Source organism: Capsicum annuum, chromosome 2, assembly GCF_002878395.1.
Source record: "Capsicum annuum cultivar UCD-10X-F1 chromosome 2, UCD10Xv1.1, whole genome shotgun sequence".
In the NCBI taxonomy this organism is placed as follows: Eukaryota; Viridiplantae; Streptophyta; class Magnoliopsida; order Solanales; family Solanaceae; genus Capsicum; species Capsicum annuum.
Window position 1 is genome coordinate 76,907,337 of NC_061112.1, and position 14,849 is coordinate 76,922,185.

The window sequence follows — 14,849 nt, forward strand, 5'->3', positions numbered from 1 at the left end:
GTACTAGGATTATAGAGTTTTCCTAAGTTCTGTGACTAACTGAGTTCTACTGAGTTCTTTAGCTAACAAAGAGGAGGACTAATTGTGACATGACTGATACTATTAGTAACTGACACTTGCTCTAGGTAGACAGCTAAATTGTTGGCTATTAAATACCCCTAGGACTCAATAGCATGAAGAGTAAAGAAAAGCATAATATTGAATAACATAACAATGTTCACTTAGTCATAATTCATTCATTGAGACATTACATTAGACACTTGTTATGCATTAACTTGTACATGAATGGGTAGTACTTACTATCATGGTATAATAACTATTTCATTCACTTAGGCATTTATACAAATACTTGGGGAGCATGCTTAGGTAACATAATAGTAAACAAACATGGTGATTATAGCTACATCAATCAACTTGTACATCGTAGGGTTTATCATGAATACCATGTAATTCAACACGTGCTAGAATCAATTCTTAGAACTTGTAATCTAAATCATGGATTAGAACTCAAACAACATCATGAACATAAATTCAATCTAATTCAAACATGGAAATCATAACCCATAAATCTTGTATTTTTGATAAGGGATTCTTAGACTCCATGGAAGGTAAGGATCCATGAATGAACATCTAACATACCTGGAAATCTAAATTCTTGAAGTTCTTAAAGACTCTTGGAGGGATTCTTGAGATTTCTTTTGAAACTTGGGGGCTAGGGTTTTCTATCTTTCAGAGAGAGAATGTCTTAAATTGGGGAAAAATGAGTTAATAATGACAAAAATATGTTTTTAGGGATTAAATCCTATATCTGGGTGGACTAAATAAATGGGAAAAGACTAATTTAACCTTGGATGAAACTTTTTTTTTTTGTAAAATTTTCCCAATTTGGACCCTTGGCGCGACGCGGCGCTATCGCACCTTGTTACTGGGAAATGAAAATTGGAAAATTACATGATGGCGCGACGATGGTATCACATTGCCACTTTATTTGTGAACTAGAAGTGCACCACGATGCGGTGGAATCACGTTGGTACACTAGAATTGATAATTATGAACTGGGTCTATGGCACAACGCGCCAATATCGCAGAGCAATACTGGAAATTGACAGTTTCTATTTTGACACACTCCGCAATGCGCTACTGGCCTAAATGATGATGATTAATGACTGAAACTTAAAATCACCATGACTTATTTCTCGGTTGTCGAATTTTGGCAAATTTTATATCATTGGAAAGCTAATTAAATTTCCTATGCAATGGTAGGCTCTAATCTGAAAATTACTGAGTATTTCAAAAAATTTATTTAGGATAACCCATGTATTGAGGGTTAATCTAGGCTAGGGAAATATGGGGTATTATAATATAATTCAAACAAATCCATCGAAGTCTCATTACAACCAACAGATATCGCACACCCTATATAAACTCTTTTAGCAATCATAGAGTCACCTACCGAGGTAGAAATAGAAAAATATCTAAAATAACCTCGATATTAAAACCATAATACACAGCCATAAATAGGGTCACATAAGAGAGAGTGGACCCCAGATCAAGTAAACAATACATGTCAAGAGAAAAGAATTATAACGTACCAGTCACGACATTAGGCCATGCCTCAGACTCTTGTCAAAAAGCAAGAGCATATAATTTATTCTAGACTGTGTTGGTACCAGAAGTAGAAACAAATGCCGAAGCAGTACCCCTGAGTGCAAGAGTAGATGAAGATTCAATCAAAACCTTTTTCACTCTTGAAGCAACCTTACCAACCGGATAATTTCTAAGCATATGGCCTGGCTTACCATATTTGGAGCACTTGGCCTCCCTAGATCACAGAAGCCCAAATGTAACTTACCACAGAACCTATAAGGAGTATCTGATAAGTTTGATTGAGCCCTACTAGCCTGAGATTGGGCACCCTATTCCATTAAGTTGTTTCCACCCTACTGACACCTATCACCCAACTACTTCGGGTAAGGAGCACTAGCTGTGGGGAAAGAACCAGAACTCCCTAATTTTTCTTTGCCCACTTAACACCATCCTGACTACTCTGATGTTGTCAACCCTACTCAAATAACCTGATTTTCTAACCCTGCCTTTCTCCTACCTTAGCCTATTATCTCTTTTCCTCCTTCACTTTTTACATATGAACCACCAACCTAGAGATATCCATTTCTTTGATCAGCAATGCATTCTTTCTTTCAAGGATCAAGTCACAAGACAGACCTAAATAGAACATTATTATTCTTGCCCTTATATCAAATACCAATTTCGGAGCATACCTAGACAACTGGTGAAACTTCAAGGAATATTTCTTAGCCGATATCTTTCCCTATTTCAGATTAACAAATTCTTCTACCTTTGCTTTCCTCAACTCTTAAGGAAAGAAGCAGTTCAAAAATGCATTAGAGAAAGTCTCCCACAGATAAGACATATCAACCTCACCCCATGCATGATCCCATTTTGTTTACCATTGGTACACCACATCCTATAGCTGATAGGTAGCGAAATTCATGCCTTCCATATTCATAGCCTGCTTGAATCTAAAGATCTTATCTATTTCATCCAAAAAACCCTATGGATCCTCCTCTACCTTAACACAATAAAAGTTAGAGGATTTAACTTCATGAACTAGCGAACCCTTCTGGCCTCAGAAGATGCAATACAGAATACACCATGCTCAGCCTGAGAAGATACCAACTGAGAAATCACATGGATCAATTGATGAAACTCTGCATTAATCATGTTTGCATGAGAAGCCTTAGGAGGACTAGAAGGAATGGGTGAAACCTCAGAGAAATTAGGGACTGGAACCCTAGACCGAGTATGGATCCCCTAAGTAGAACTATCCCATTAACTTTTTTCCTAGTTTGGATAGAGGATTTTTCGTGAAATTCAGATCGTCAAAGCATGATCTTAAAAGCAAACAAACAAAATTAGAGAATATTTCAGGACTTAGACTCCAAGCTTAAAAATAGAAAACAAAGAAGAGAAATATTTCTTAAATGCCTTATAGCCTCTCTTTAAAGTATTGTGTACTACACACCCTTAAAGGAGACTCTACTCGACATGGCTTTGTCGACACCCAATTGACTATGAACCTAAAGTTCTAATACCAACTTGACATAACACAAACTAGGGACTTATTATAATGGGAATCCCAAGTCCAACCAAGACCGAGGACCACCTCTGTTACCCAACCTAACCTCCAAATATACATACCCTAAGTTAGATGAATTATGAATGTATAACAAGATAGCACTTATTACAATTCCAGACTCTAGAATAGTACCATGTCTGCGACCAACCCAAATAAGTCTAACCATCCATTATACAACTAATAACCAAAAAAAAAAAAAACTAATCTATACATCCTATACCAAATGAGTTCCATTATATATATATATAATCCCAAAACATAATAGGATGGAACAATTATAAATACAGTCAAATGGTATCAGCCCCAATACCAATGCCAATACTTAGGCTAACACCATTGCCGACACCGCCCATACAAACCCATAGTAGTTCCATAAAACCTCTAACCGAAAGTAAAATAATATCTGGTTGGGATATACCTATAAGAGCCCGCAAAATTCTCTCATAGTCTGAGCCTTAGAGCGTGTTCAATAAAGTGTTAATCCAATCCTAAAAGGTTGAGATGTTCCTTCCCGAGTGAGAAGTATTTTGAACCATATAGAATTTCTCTAATATCTAATTTTTGTCATAAAGATAATTGAATAAGCTTTCTATCAAAATCAAATTCGCCCAAATTCGACACTCGAACAAAAAGTTAGAGCCATTTTAGTGAGACAGTGTGCCACCTGGCACATTAGCACATCGCGGAGCCAGCCAAAATAGAAATCGTCAAAATCCAGTGAGCCTCCGCGATTATGGCGCATCACACCAAGGCTTAATTTTAGAGTTGTCAATTTCCAGTGTACCAACGCGATTCCACCGCATCGCAGTGCCTTTCCAATTACAACCAAGGTTGCAACACAATTTTCACCGTGACACGCCACCAACCAGTTTCCTAATTGTCCAGTTTCTAGTGAGCTGGTGCTATTCCACCAAGTCATGCTAACATATGAAATTGGGATTTTTAGATTCTATTTTTTAAATTTTAAGGACCAATTGGTAATTTTCTAAAGCCCCAAACCAGTCTAGTCCTCGATGGATGAGTACTCACTACTGTAGCTACAACTGATAGACTGATCTGGCAAAGTACGATCAAGAACCCGAGCATCCGAACCTATGATATGAGACATCATAGTGCAAAGAGAGAGAAAATGCGTCAGTACTTTAAATATACTTGTATGCTAGATAAGGTTAGGCTGATATGCATGGGTTTATATGCATGAGATGATAACTGACAGAATGTACATATAAAACTACAACTACTGAACATACTAAATATGCAATACTGTGCATATAGGTATTCAACGTGTATCTAAAATTATACTGAATCTGAGTACTAAATTCTGATGGCTGAGTAACTGATAACTTACCCTATGCTGGACACGTAGCTATATAACTCAAGGAATGCTATTAAGGGTCAAACCCTTTACTAACAAGAATGCCTCCATCCCTAGGTTAGCTCGGTGTTGAATCCTACTCCCAACTGAACTGACACTGATCACTAAACTATACTAAGCTTGACTGAACTCACACTGGTTCTATTAACTGACCGAATGTGACTATTCAAAGGACTACAGGATCATTCTAGTTCGACTGGAACTAAGTAGGCAGCTAATTTAGGGTATACAATATCCCTAGGACTCGATAGCACAAATAAAGGAACCAATCGCAAGTTTAGAGCATTACAATTAGGATGTCATGCACAAATCATTCACATAGGCATTTTGTCAAACATTTGAGGAGCATGATGGTTTTTGAACATGAGGAAATAACATGGGATTATCATGATTACAATGTTCAATTCACAATTCATGGGTTATGACATGAGGAGTACACAAATCAACACACATACTAGTTTATTTACTTGAAATTCATAATCTTTTTGGTTTAAAACCCATAAAAATCAACACATGCATGAACACAATTCAATTTAAGAATATAAATCATAATTTAAATCTTGCAAATAGGTTCTTGAACTCCAAGAGTGGAAGAAAACCCAAGGATGAACACCAAACATACCTGAGTTGTTGAATTCTTGAAGTTTCTTGGAAATTTTCTTAGGAATTGATCTTGAATCTTAAAGGCTAGGGTTTTCTATTTGAGATAAAATACTCTTGATCTAAAGGAGTTTGAATAAAATAACGACTAATTAGGTTTTTAGAGCATTATTATCGTGTTTTGGACTATTTAGGGTCATGTAAAAGACCCAACTTCCCCTGGAAAGAATTAAAAATTTCACCACTGGAATCCCAATTTTGCGCTTCACCACGACGTGGTGCCATCGCGGTGAGTCACTGGAATTTGGTAGCAACTGTATTCCAAGGACAAGTGCAAAAATGCACTTTGATGCGATATGGTGGAATCGCGTTGCACCTCTGGAAATTGACGAGTGGGAAATATCACTCCCCCGCGATGTGATTCATATCGTGGTGCTTCTCTAAAAACTGACAATTGAGAATTCGAACTTCACTGCAATGCAGTACTATCATGGTGGTTCATTGGAAAATGACGAATGTCATTCATGGGGTCACCGCGATGCGGTGCTACTCATATTAAGCTACTGTTTTCACTAAAAGTGCCATAACATGTCAACCGAGTATCATATTTGGGAGAAATTGGTATCTTTGGAAAGCTTATTCAATTTCCTACAGTTTGGTAGTTCTTGAGCTGGAACATTCTGAGTAGAGACAAAGTTATGCATGTTTGAAGTTGACTAAACCAATATTCCCATCGAAAACTCAATCGATATGGGATATTTTGATTCATCGAATAACTGAGAGTTATTTGGGACCTTAATATGCATCAAACTAACTCATAAAGCTACCAAAGAATCATAATTTACTATGCATGAGTTTGAAACATGACTCTAGCATTGGTTTGGATTTTTGGGGTATTACAATATCTCTCCCTTGGGAATATTCATCCTCGAATGAGACTGGTTAAGCTAGAAGCACTAAGGGACTGAGATTACATACTGAATATACGTGTTTAAATGACTAAATTTAAACATGACACATGACTGAACTGGCTTCGTAAATGCATGACTGACATAAGAATGATAGGCAACTGAGACTGAGAATGGAAAAGATAAATTCTAAGAAGATTATTACCTTAAGCTGAGTTTGAGTTTGTGGAGAAAAGGTGAGGATACTTGGTCTACATATCTACTTCTGCTTCCCAAGTAGTTCCCTCAACGGACTGATTCCGCCAAAGAACTTTGAACAAGAGAACTTTTTTGCTCCTTAGTCTACGAACTTGTTGATAAAGAATTTCGACTGGAATTTCCTTGTAGGAAAGACTGTTCTGAACATCTACGCTTTATAAGGGAACAACTATAATTGGGTTACCAATACACTTATTCAACAAGGAAATATAGATTACTGGGTGTACTCAGCATAAGTCTGCAGGCAACTCAAACTCATAAGCTACCTTTTCAAAATAGCTAAAAATCCTATAAGGACCAACATATCGAGGACTAAGCTTTCCCTTCTTACCCAACATCTTCACTCCTTTCATGGGAGAGATATTCAAATACACAAAATTGCCAACCTTAAATTCAAGATCTTTCCTTCTCACGTCTGCATAGGATTTCTATCGGCTCTAGCTGCCTTAAGTCTCTCCCTGATCAACTAAACTTTCTCTAAAGCATCAAACACTAAGTCAGGCCTTATTACCACAATTTCTCCTATTTCAAACCAACTAATTGGAGATCTATATCTCCTTCCATATAGAGCCTCAAACGGATCCATCTGAACACTGGAATGATAGTTGTAATTATACGCGAACTCAATCAAAGGCAAGTGGTCATCCTAACTGCCCTTGAATTCAACTACACAAACTCTTAACATATCTTCTAAAGTCTCAATTGTCCCTTCTACTTGACCATATTTTTTAGGGTGAAAGGCTGTACTGAGGTGTACTTGGGTACCTAGATCCTTCTAGAAAGCTTTCCAAAAGTGAGAGGTAAACTGTGTACCTTTTTCTGAAATGATAGATAGTGGAACACCATGCAACCTAACCAACTCTTTGAGAAAGTGTTTAGTATAGTCCTTAGCTAAATAAGAAGTATGGACTGGGAAAAAGTGAGCTGATTTGGTTATCTTATCCACAATGACCCAAATCGAATTATGCTGCTGATGAGTATGAGGCAAACCTATCATAAAATCCATGTTCACTTCCTCCCACTTCCATGTGGGGATACTGAATCCCTGTATAGACCCACTAGGATTCTGATGTTCAATCTCAACCTGCTGACAAGTAGAGCACTTAGCCACAAACTTTGGAATGTCTCTCTTCCTCCTACTCCACCAATAGATTTCCCGCAGATCAAGATATATCTTCGTGGCCCTTGGATGAATCAAGTATTGCACACCATGTGCCTCTTCAATAATTCACTGTCTCAACTCATCAACATATGAAACACACAGTCTACCCTAGCAACGCAACACTCCATATCCCCCTTGGGAGAAAACCTTTACTTTCTAATCTCTGACAGACTCCTTCAGCTTCACTTGACTAGGATCCCTATCTTTCTTTTGTTTCACTTCGGCAACCAAGAAAGATTCCAAACTATTCTGAACCCACAAACTCCCCTTAGCTAAATCAACTAAATGAACACCTATTCTAGCAAGCTGATGGACTTCCTAAACTAACTTCTTCTTACCATCCTCAAAGTGAGCAACATTACCCATGGACAACCTATTGAGAGCATCCTCCACTACATTGGCCTTGCCCATGTGATACAGAACACTCATGCCATAATCTTTTAACAACTTTAACCACCTTCTCTGAAGCTAGTTTAGGTCTTTCATAAAAATACATACTGCAGGATTTTGTGGTTTGTGAACACATCGACATGCACTTCATATAAATAATGCCTCCAAAACTTTAAGGCCAACACAACAACTGCTAACTAAAGATCTTGAGTAGGGTAATTATTCTTATGGGTCTTAAGTTGTCTAGAGCCATACACTACAACCTTACCCTTCTGCAATAAAACACACCCCAAACCAGCTTTAAAAGCATCACAGTATACAAAAAATCCATCTGAACCGTCTGCCAATGTCAAAACTAGAGTTGTAGTGAGTCGAGTCTTCAAATCCTGAAAACTCTTCTCACAAGAATCTGACCACTGAAACTTAACTTTCTTTTGAGTCAATTTGGGCATGGGGGACATAATAGATGAAAAACCTTCAACAAACTAATGGTAATAGCCAGCAAAACCCAAAAAACTCCTGATATCTGATAGAGAAATAGGTCTGGGCTAGTTTCTCACTGCTTTGGTCTTTTGAGAATCAACTCTAATGCCATCCCCAGAAATAAAATGGCTAAGAAAAGCTACTAATCTTAGCCAAAATTTGCACTTACTAAATTTAGCGAACAACTGATGGGCTCTAAGAGTCATAATACTATTCTGAGGTAGTTCGGATGATCATTTGAGAGTAGACAAGAATGTCATCAATAAAGTCTATGATGAACATGTCCAATTATTGCTTGAACACTCAGTTCATCAAGTCCATGAAGGCTGTTGGAGCATTAGTGAGACCGAAGGACATGACAAAAAACTCAAAGTGACCATACTGAGTTCTGAAAGCTATTTTTGGAATGTCACATTCTCTGTCTCTAAACTGATGATAGCCGGATCTGAGGTCTATCTTAGAGAAATAATTGGCACCCTGAAGTTGGTCGAATAAGTTATCAATTCTACGAAGTGGATATTTGTTTTTGATTGTGACTTTGTTCAATTGACAATAGTCGATACACATCCTAAGATAACCATCTTTTTTTCAAACGAATAGAACTGGTACGCCCTATGGGGAAATACTAGGCCTGATGAATCCCTTATCTAGGAGATCTTTCAATTGATCCTTTAATTCTTTGAGTTTAGCTGGAGCCATTCTGTATGGCAGAATAGGGATAGGTTGAGTATCTGAAAGAAGGTCTATTCCGAAGTTAATTTTTCTTTTGGGAGAAACTCCGGGAAGATCTTCACACCCAATTCTATGGCCTAGCTTACCACACCCGAAACATACATCGCTGCCAGCCCTACAGACACCCAAATAATTTCTACGATGCTTCTAACAAAGAGGATTTATTCGAGCACTGCTAACACTACCTTCAGATTTAGAGCCTGGCACCCTATCCTTATTATCATTCCTGAACTTAGAATTGGTGTACTAGACAAAAACAAAGCTGATACTGAAGATTTTGGGTGGAACTAAGGACGGTTACCTTTTTCTGACTTCGACTGGGTAAAACTGAAACCACCTATTCTAGCTCTCTTTCTCTCCTTTTTTCCTCCTTAGTCTTATGTTCTTCAATCTATTGAGCATGAACCATCAACCTAGATAAGTCCATCTCCTTAATCAGCATTGCGGTCCTACACTTCTTGACCACACTTTTAGATACACTCAACATGAACTTACTCATCTTAGACCTGTTATCTGCTACCACATGAGGAGCATACCTAGCCAACTGAATAAACTTATAGGAATATAATTTCACACTCATGTTTCCCTACCTTAGGTTGATAAACTCTAATACCTTATCCCCTCTCAACCCCAATAGAAAGAACTTATCTAAGAAAGCAATAGCAAAATCCTCCTATTTTATAGGCCCTGCATCTGTACCTCTCTTTATCTTCCACTGCTTAAACCATGTATGAGCTACATCTTGAAACTGATAGGCATTTCAGCACCCTCACTAGCGGTTACACCATAATTTCTATTACCTTCTGCACCATGTCAAGGAATTCCTGTGGGTCATCCTCAGACTTAGACCCTGAAAATGAAGGAAGGTTCATCGGGTGAAGTCCTGAATTTTAGCTGTAGTAGTATTGGCCACTAGGTTGGCCTGAACAACAGCTGGTTGAACATTTTGAGCTGCCATGGAATGGGATAGGGTGGTGAATACAACTCTGAATTCTTTATGAGAAACATACTCATTCAGGGGATCTTCTTGAACAAATAAAGGTGCTGGTTGGTTCCTAATTCTTCTTCTGTTACTGCTTCTGGGAGGTAAGTTCTATAAATAGAAGGGAAATTTGAATTAGACAGAGAGTTTAACTTGATCTAATGCTCACTCTCACGATATGAATAATGAAAGAAGGGAAATGTTTCTTAAACACCTCGTAGCCTCTTGACCATAAGTGTGGCGCACTATACACCCATGCACAAGACTCTACTTAATGCGGTTTTCAGACTTTCTAGGATACTTTAGAACCTTAGGCTCTGATACTAAATTTGTAATGCCCCGATACTACACCCTGGGCATCACATGGTGCTTACGACCCCAAAGGACCAAAAGTTAACCCATGACTAGTACCTACTATGACCATTGAATAATATTCATGAAACATATGTGCAAGTAAAACTAATAATGCCATAAGGTTCATAATACTAAATCAAAATTAAATACATCTGTAGTATAACTGCTAACTGATAATGTCTGAAAGCCTCTAAACATCTGAAATAAAAGAGTTGATAGGATAGTCCCCAACTAACTCACAACTACTGTCTAAAATAACTAAAATACTAAAATAATATAATGGCTAAATAAATATTGTGTCCTCAATAGATGAGGACTAACTACTATAGAAGTGACTGATAGACTGATCTAGCAAAGTGTGGTCAGGAATTCGAGCATCAAAACTTATGTTAAGACACATTATAGCATAAAGAGAGAGTATGTGTCAGTACTTTGAATGTACTAGTATGCTTGGTGAGGTTAGGCTGATATGCATAGGTTTCATATGCATGAAATAATAACTGACTGAATGTACATACAAAACTGTAACTACTGAACATACTAAACATTACTGTGCATATAGGTATACATCATGTATCTAAAATTATACTAAATCTGAGTACTAAATTCTGATGGTTAAGTAACTGATAACTGATAGCCATGGTCTTGTAGAACTGACTGAGTTCTTTACTGATTACTGAGACTGAAACTATAAGTATGAGAGTGTTCATCTAACCGACATACCCAGATTATAGACTGATTTGGGGTCCAACTTGTGATCGTAGTTGAAAAAGTTTTAGCACCTTGATCTTGGGTTTATTTCTACGCCTAAGCACTATAACTTACCCATATTTTAGCTAAGGTTTGAGAACAAAGTTCCAAGTTTCTTATGTTTTTACTCTACTTTGATGTAATTGAGCTAACCTATGTGATTAGCATGATTTCAGGTGTTAAGGAGATAAAAAAGACATGATGGAACTATGAATTATGGATGACAAATCACACAAGAGAAAAGTAGCTTGTTGGACCAAATGTGGTACCTAGAAACCATGTCCAAGACTAATTTATCATTTATAATTAGTTCAGGGACTTAGAGGGCAATTATGAGAGAAAAGATTATTAAAAAGACTTGATGCTGATTTTTTACCATTATTCATTATTCTGTATCTTTTTGAATTGGAGAGTGGCAGCTTATCACCAAGGGAGAAATGCTACTTCATCTTTTCCGCCAAGATTGTGTTAACTTTTTGGTATGATGAATATTTCTATTGTGATTCCCGTTTTATTCATGAGTAGCTAAGTTTATTAGTTAGGGTTATGGAAGCCTTGTAACATACATTCTGTTACTTTGGATTCTTGAATTCATCATGTATTGATCTGCTTACATCATACTCACTTTGCTTATCTTGAATTCTCATGGTTGCAAACATAGAGGATGTGCATAACTTGTTCGATAAAAAGATTAATGTTCGGAAAAAAGAGTAGTGACAAAAAAATAGGATTTCAAACCCCTATTTCATATGTTAATGCCTTAACAGGATTAACTTCTTGGAGATTTCATATTATTTTTGTAAACACTTTTAATTTGAGAGAACTAAAGTAAATTAGTCCTTGATGGTTGAGAAACACTAGGATTATGTTATTAAATACAATACAATACTCTTCTCTATAAGCATAATAAATGTATGAATTCGTAAAGCCCATAGTTAGAAAGTATTGAAAACTACAAGATAGACATAACCCTAGCTTGCTATTTCTCTAAAGTTGAATACCGCTACACATATCTTATCTTATTAAACTGAAACCATTAATTTGTGAATTGAATCAAATTCCCCCTTTTTGTTTTACAAAAATGAATGATTAAAATTTAACTAATCTGCATATGACTTAATTAGCACCATATTCCCTGTGGGATTCGACCCCAATCTAGTTGGGTTATATATTTGACAACGACCGGTTATGCTCTTGGAAGAGAGTTGTAACTTGGGCGTATCACACCTTGCCACAAGATACTAACAATGTTGTAACAACCCTAATCTAGCAAGAAGACTCATCAAATATATATATGGTTGCATCAACCCTAGTCTGGCAGGAGGACGACTTACCCTATGCTAGCTACGTAGGTCCGTAACACAGGGGTTGCTATTAAGGGTCAAACCTTTTTCTAGCAGGAATGCCCCCATCCCTGGGTTTTCTCGGTGCTGAATCCTACTTTCAACTAAACCGACACTGATCACTAAACTATACTAAGCTTGACTAAACTTATGTTGATTCTATTAATTGACTGAATGTGACTATTTGGGAGACTATGGGATCATTCTAGTACGACTGGAACTAAGTAAGCAGCTAATTTCGGGTATGCAATACCCCCAGGACTCGATAGCATAATTAAAGGAACCAATCATAAGTTTAAAGCATTATAATTAGGATGCCATGCACAAATCATTCATATAGGCATTTTTTCAAACACTTAGGGAGTATGGTTCTTGAACATAAGGAAAATAACATAGGATTATCATGATTACAATATTCAATTCACAATTCATGGGTTATGACATGAGGAGTACATAAATCAACACACATACTAGTTTATTTACTTGAAATTCATAATCTTTTTGGTTTAAAGACCATAAAAATCAACACATGCATGAACACAATTCAATTTAAGAATATAAATCATAATTTAAATCTTCTAAAGGGTTTTTTGAACTCCAAGGGTGGAAGAAATCCCAAGAATGAACACCAAACATACCTGAGTAGTTGAATTCTTGATATTTCTTGGAAATTTTCATGGGAATTGATTTTGAATCTTGAAGGCTAGGGTTTTCTATTTGAGAGAGAATGTTCTTAATTTGAAGGAATTTAAATAAAATAATGACTAATTAGGTTATTAGGGCATTAATCTCATATTTTAGACTGATTAGGGTCATGGAAAAAGACCCAACTGCCCCTGGAAAGAATTAAAAATTGTCACTAGCATCTCGATTTTAGGCTTCACTGCAATGTGGTCCTATCATGGCGAGCCACTGGAATTTGGTTGCAACTTTATTCTATGGGCAAGTGTAAAAATGTACTTTGATGCAATGCGGTGAAATCGCGTTGCATCTCTGGAAATTAACAAGTGTGAAATGGCACTCCACCGTGATGTGATGCATATCGTGGTGCTTCTCTAGAAAATGCCAATTGGGAACTGTTACTTCATTGCAATGTGGTACTATCATGGTGATTTACTAGAAAATGACGAATGCTATTATTGGGGTCACCATGATGCGATGTTGCTCGTATTGATCTATTTACTAAAAGTGTCATAAATTCTCACCCCGAGTATCGAATTTGGGTGAATTTTGTATTGTTGTAAAGCTTATTCAATTTCCTACAGTTTGGTGGGTCTTAAGTTGGAAAATTCTGAGTAGAGCAAAAGTTATGTTCATTTGAAGTTGACTAAAGTAACATTCTTATCAAAAACTTAATCGATATAGGATATTTTTATTCATCAAATAGCCAGGAGTTAATTGGGACCTTAATATGCATCAAACTAACTTATAAAGCTAAAAAAAATCATAACTTACTACACGTGAGCTTGAAACTTGACTATAGTATTGGTTTGGATTTTTAGGGTATTACAGGGCCCAACACTTTCTACAGAGCCTGTTGATACACATGGTGGTGATGTGGGTGTTAGTGTTGATAAAGAGATAGGGGAGCAGAGAGAGGATCTAGATTTGAGTACATAGGGCGAGGGGACACTAGCTACTTCTTCTTCAGCCCCATCTTTGACCTTAGAGCCAATTGGTGTATCTTTAGAGCCTACTTTCCATGCACTATAGCTCCTACTACAAGTATGATTACTATATCTAGGGAGTTTTTGCAGAGCTTAGTGGATAGCTAGAGGGCCATCGATGCTAGGTTGAGGGTTGTTGAGATCGAGATGACTACTCTATACAAGCAGATAAGATCAAAGGTTAGGACTAGATTTGAGCAAGCAGAGGCTAGATGGGACGATACACAGAGAGTTTCACTGTCTGAGCTATGTTTTGAATTCTAGACATAACTTGATGAGTTTGAGAGATGGGTTACAGCTTAATTCATAAAGACAGATACATCAAATCTAGCCTAGATGAGGGAGGATTTTGATACACTATGAGTAAAGGTAAGATCTCTCACAAAGAGTCGTGTAGTAACCAGTCCCTTAGTTATACCCTCGGTGGTCCAGATATCACTTTCGCATGCACCAAGATAGTTTGAATTCTTCATAAAGGATGAGAAGGAGGTCCTAGTAGTTGGGGCCAAGAGAGGTCATATTGAAGTCTTGCAGGATCCTGATATGCCATTTGACCAAGTCGTTAAAAGGGCCAGACTTAATTCGATGAAGACTGTATTTGTCGATAGGCGGAGGCGTGCATCTATAGTAGCGGGTGCATCCTTGAGTAGTACACCGTTGCTGCCACCGCCTCCGCCAGCTGATATGC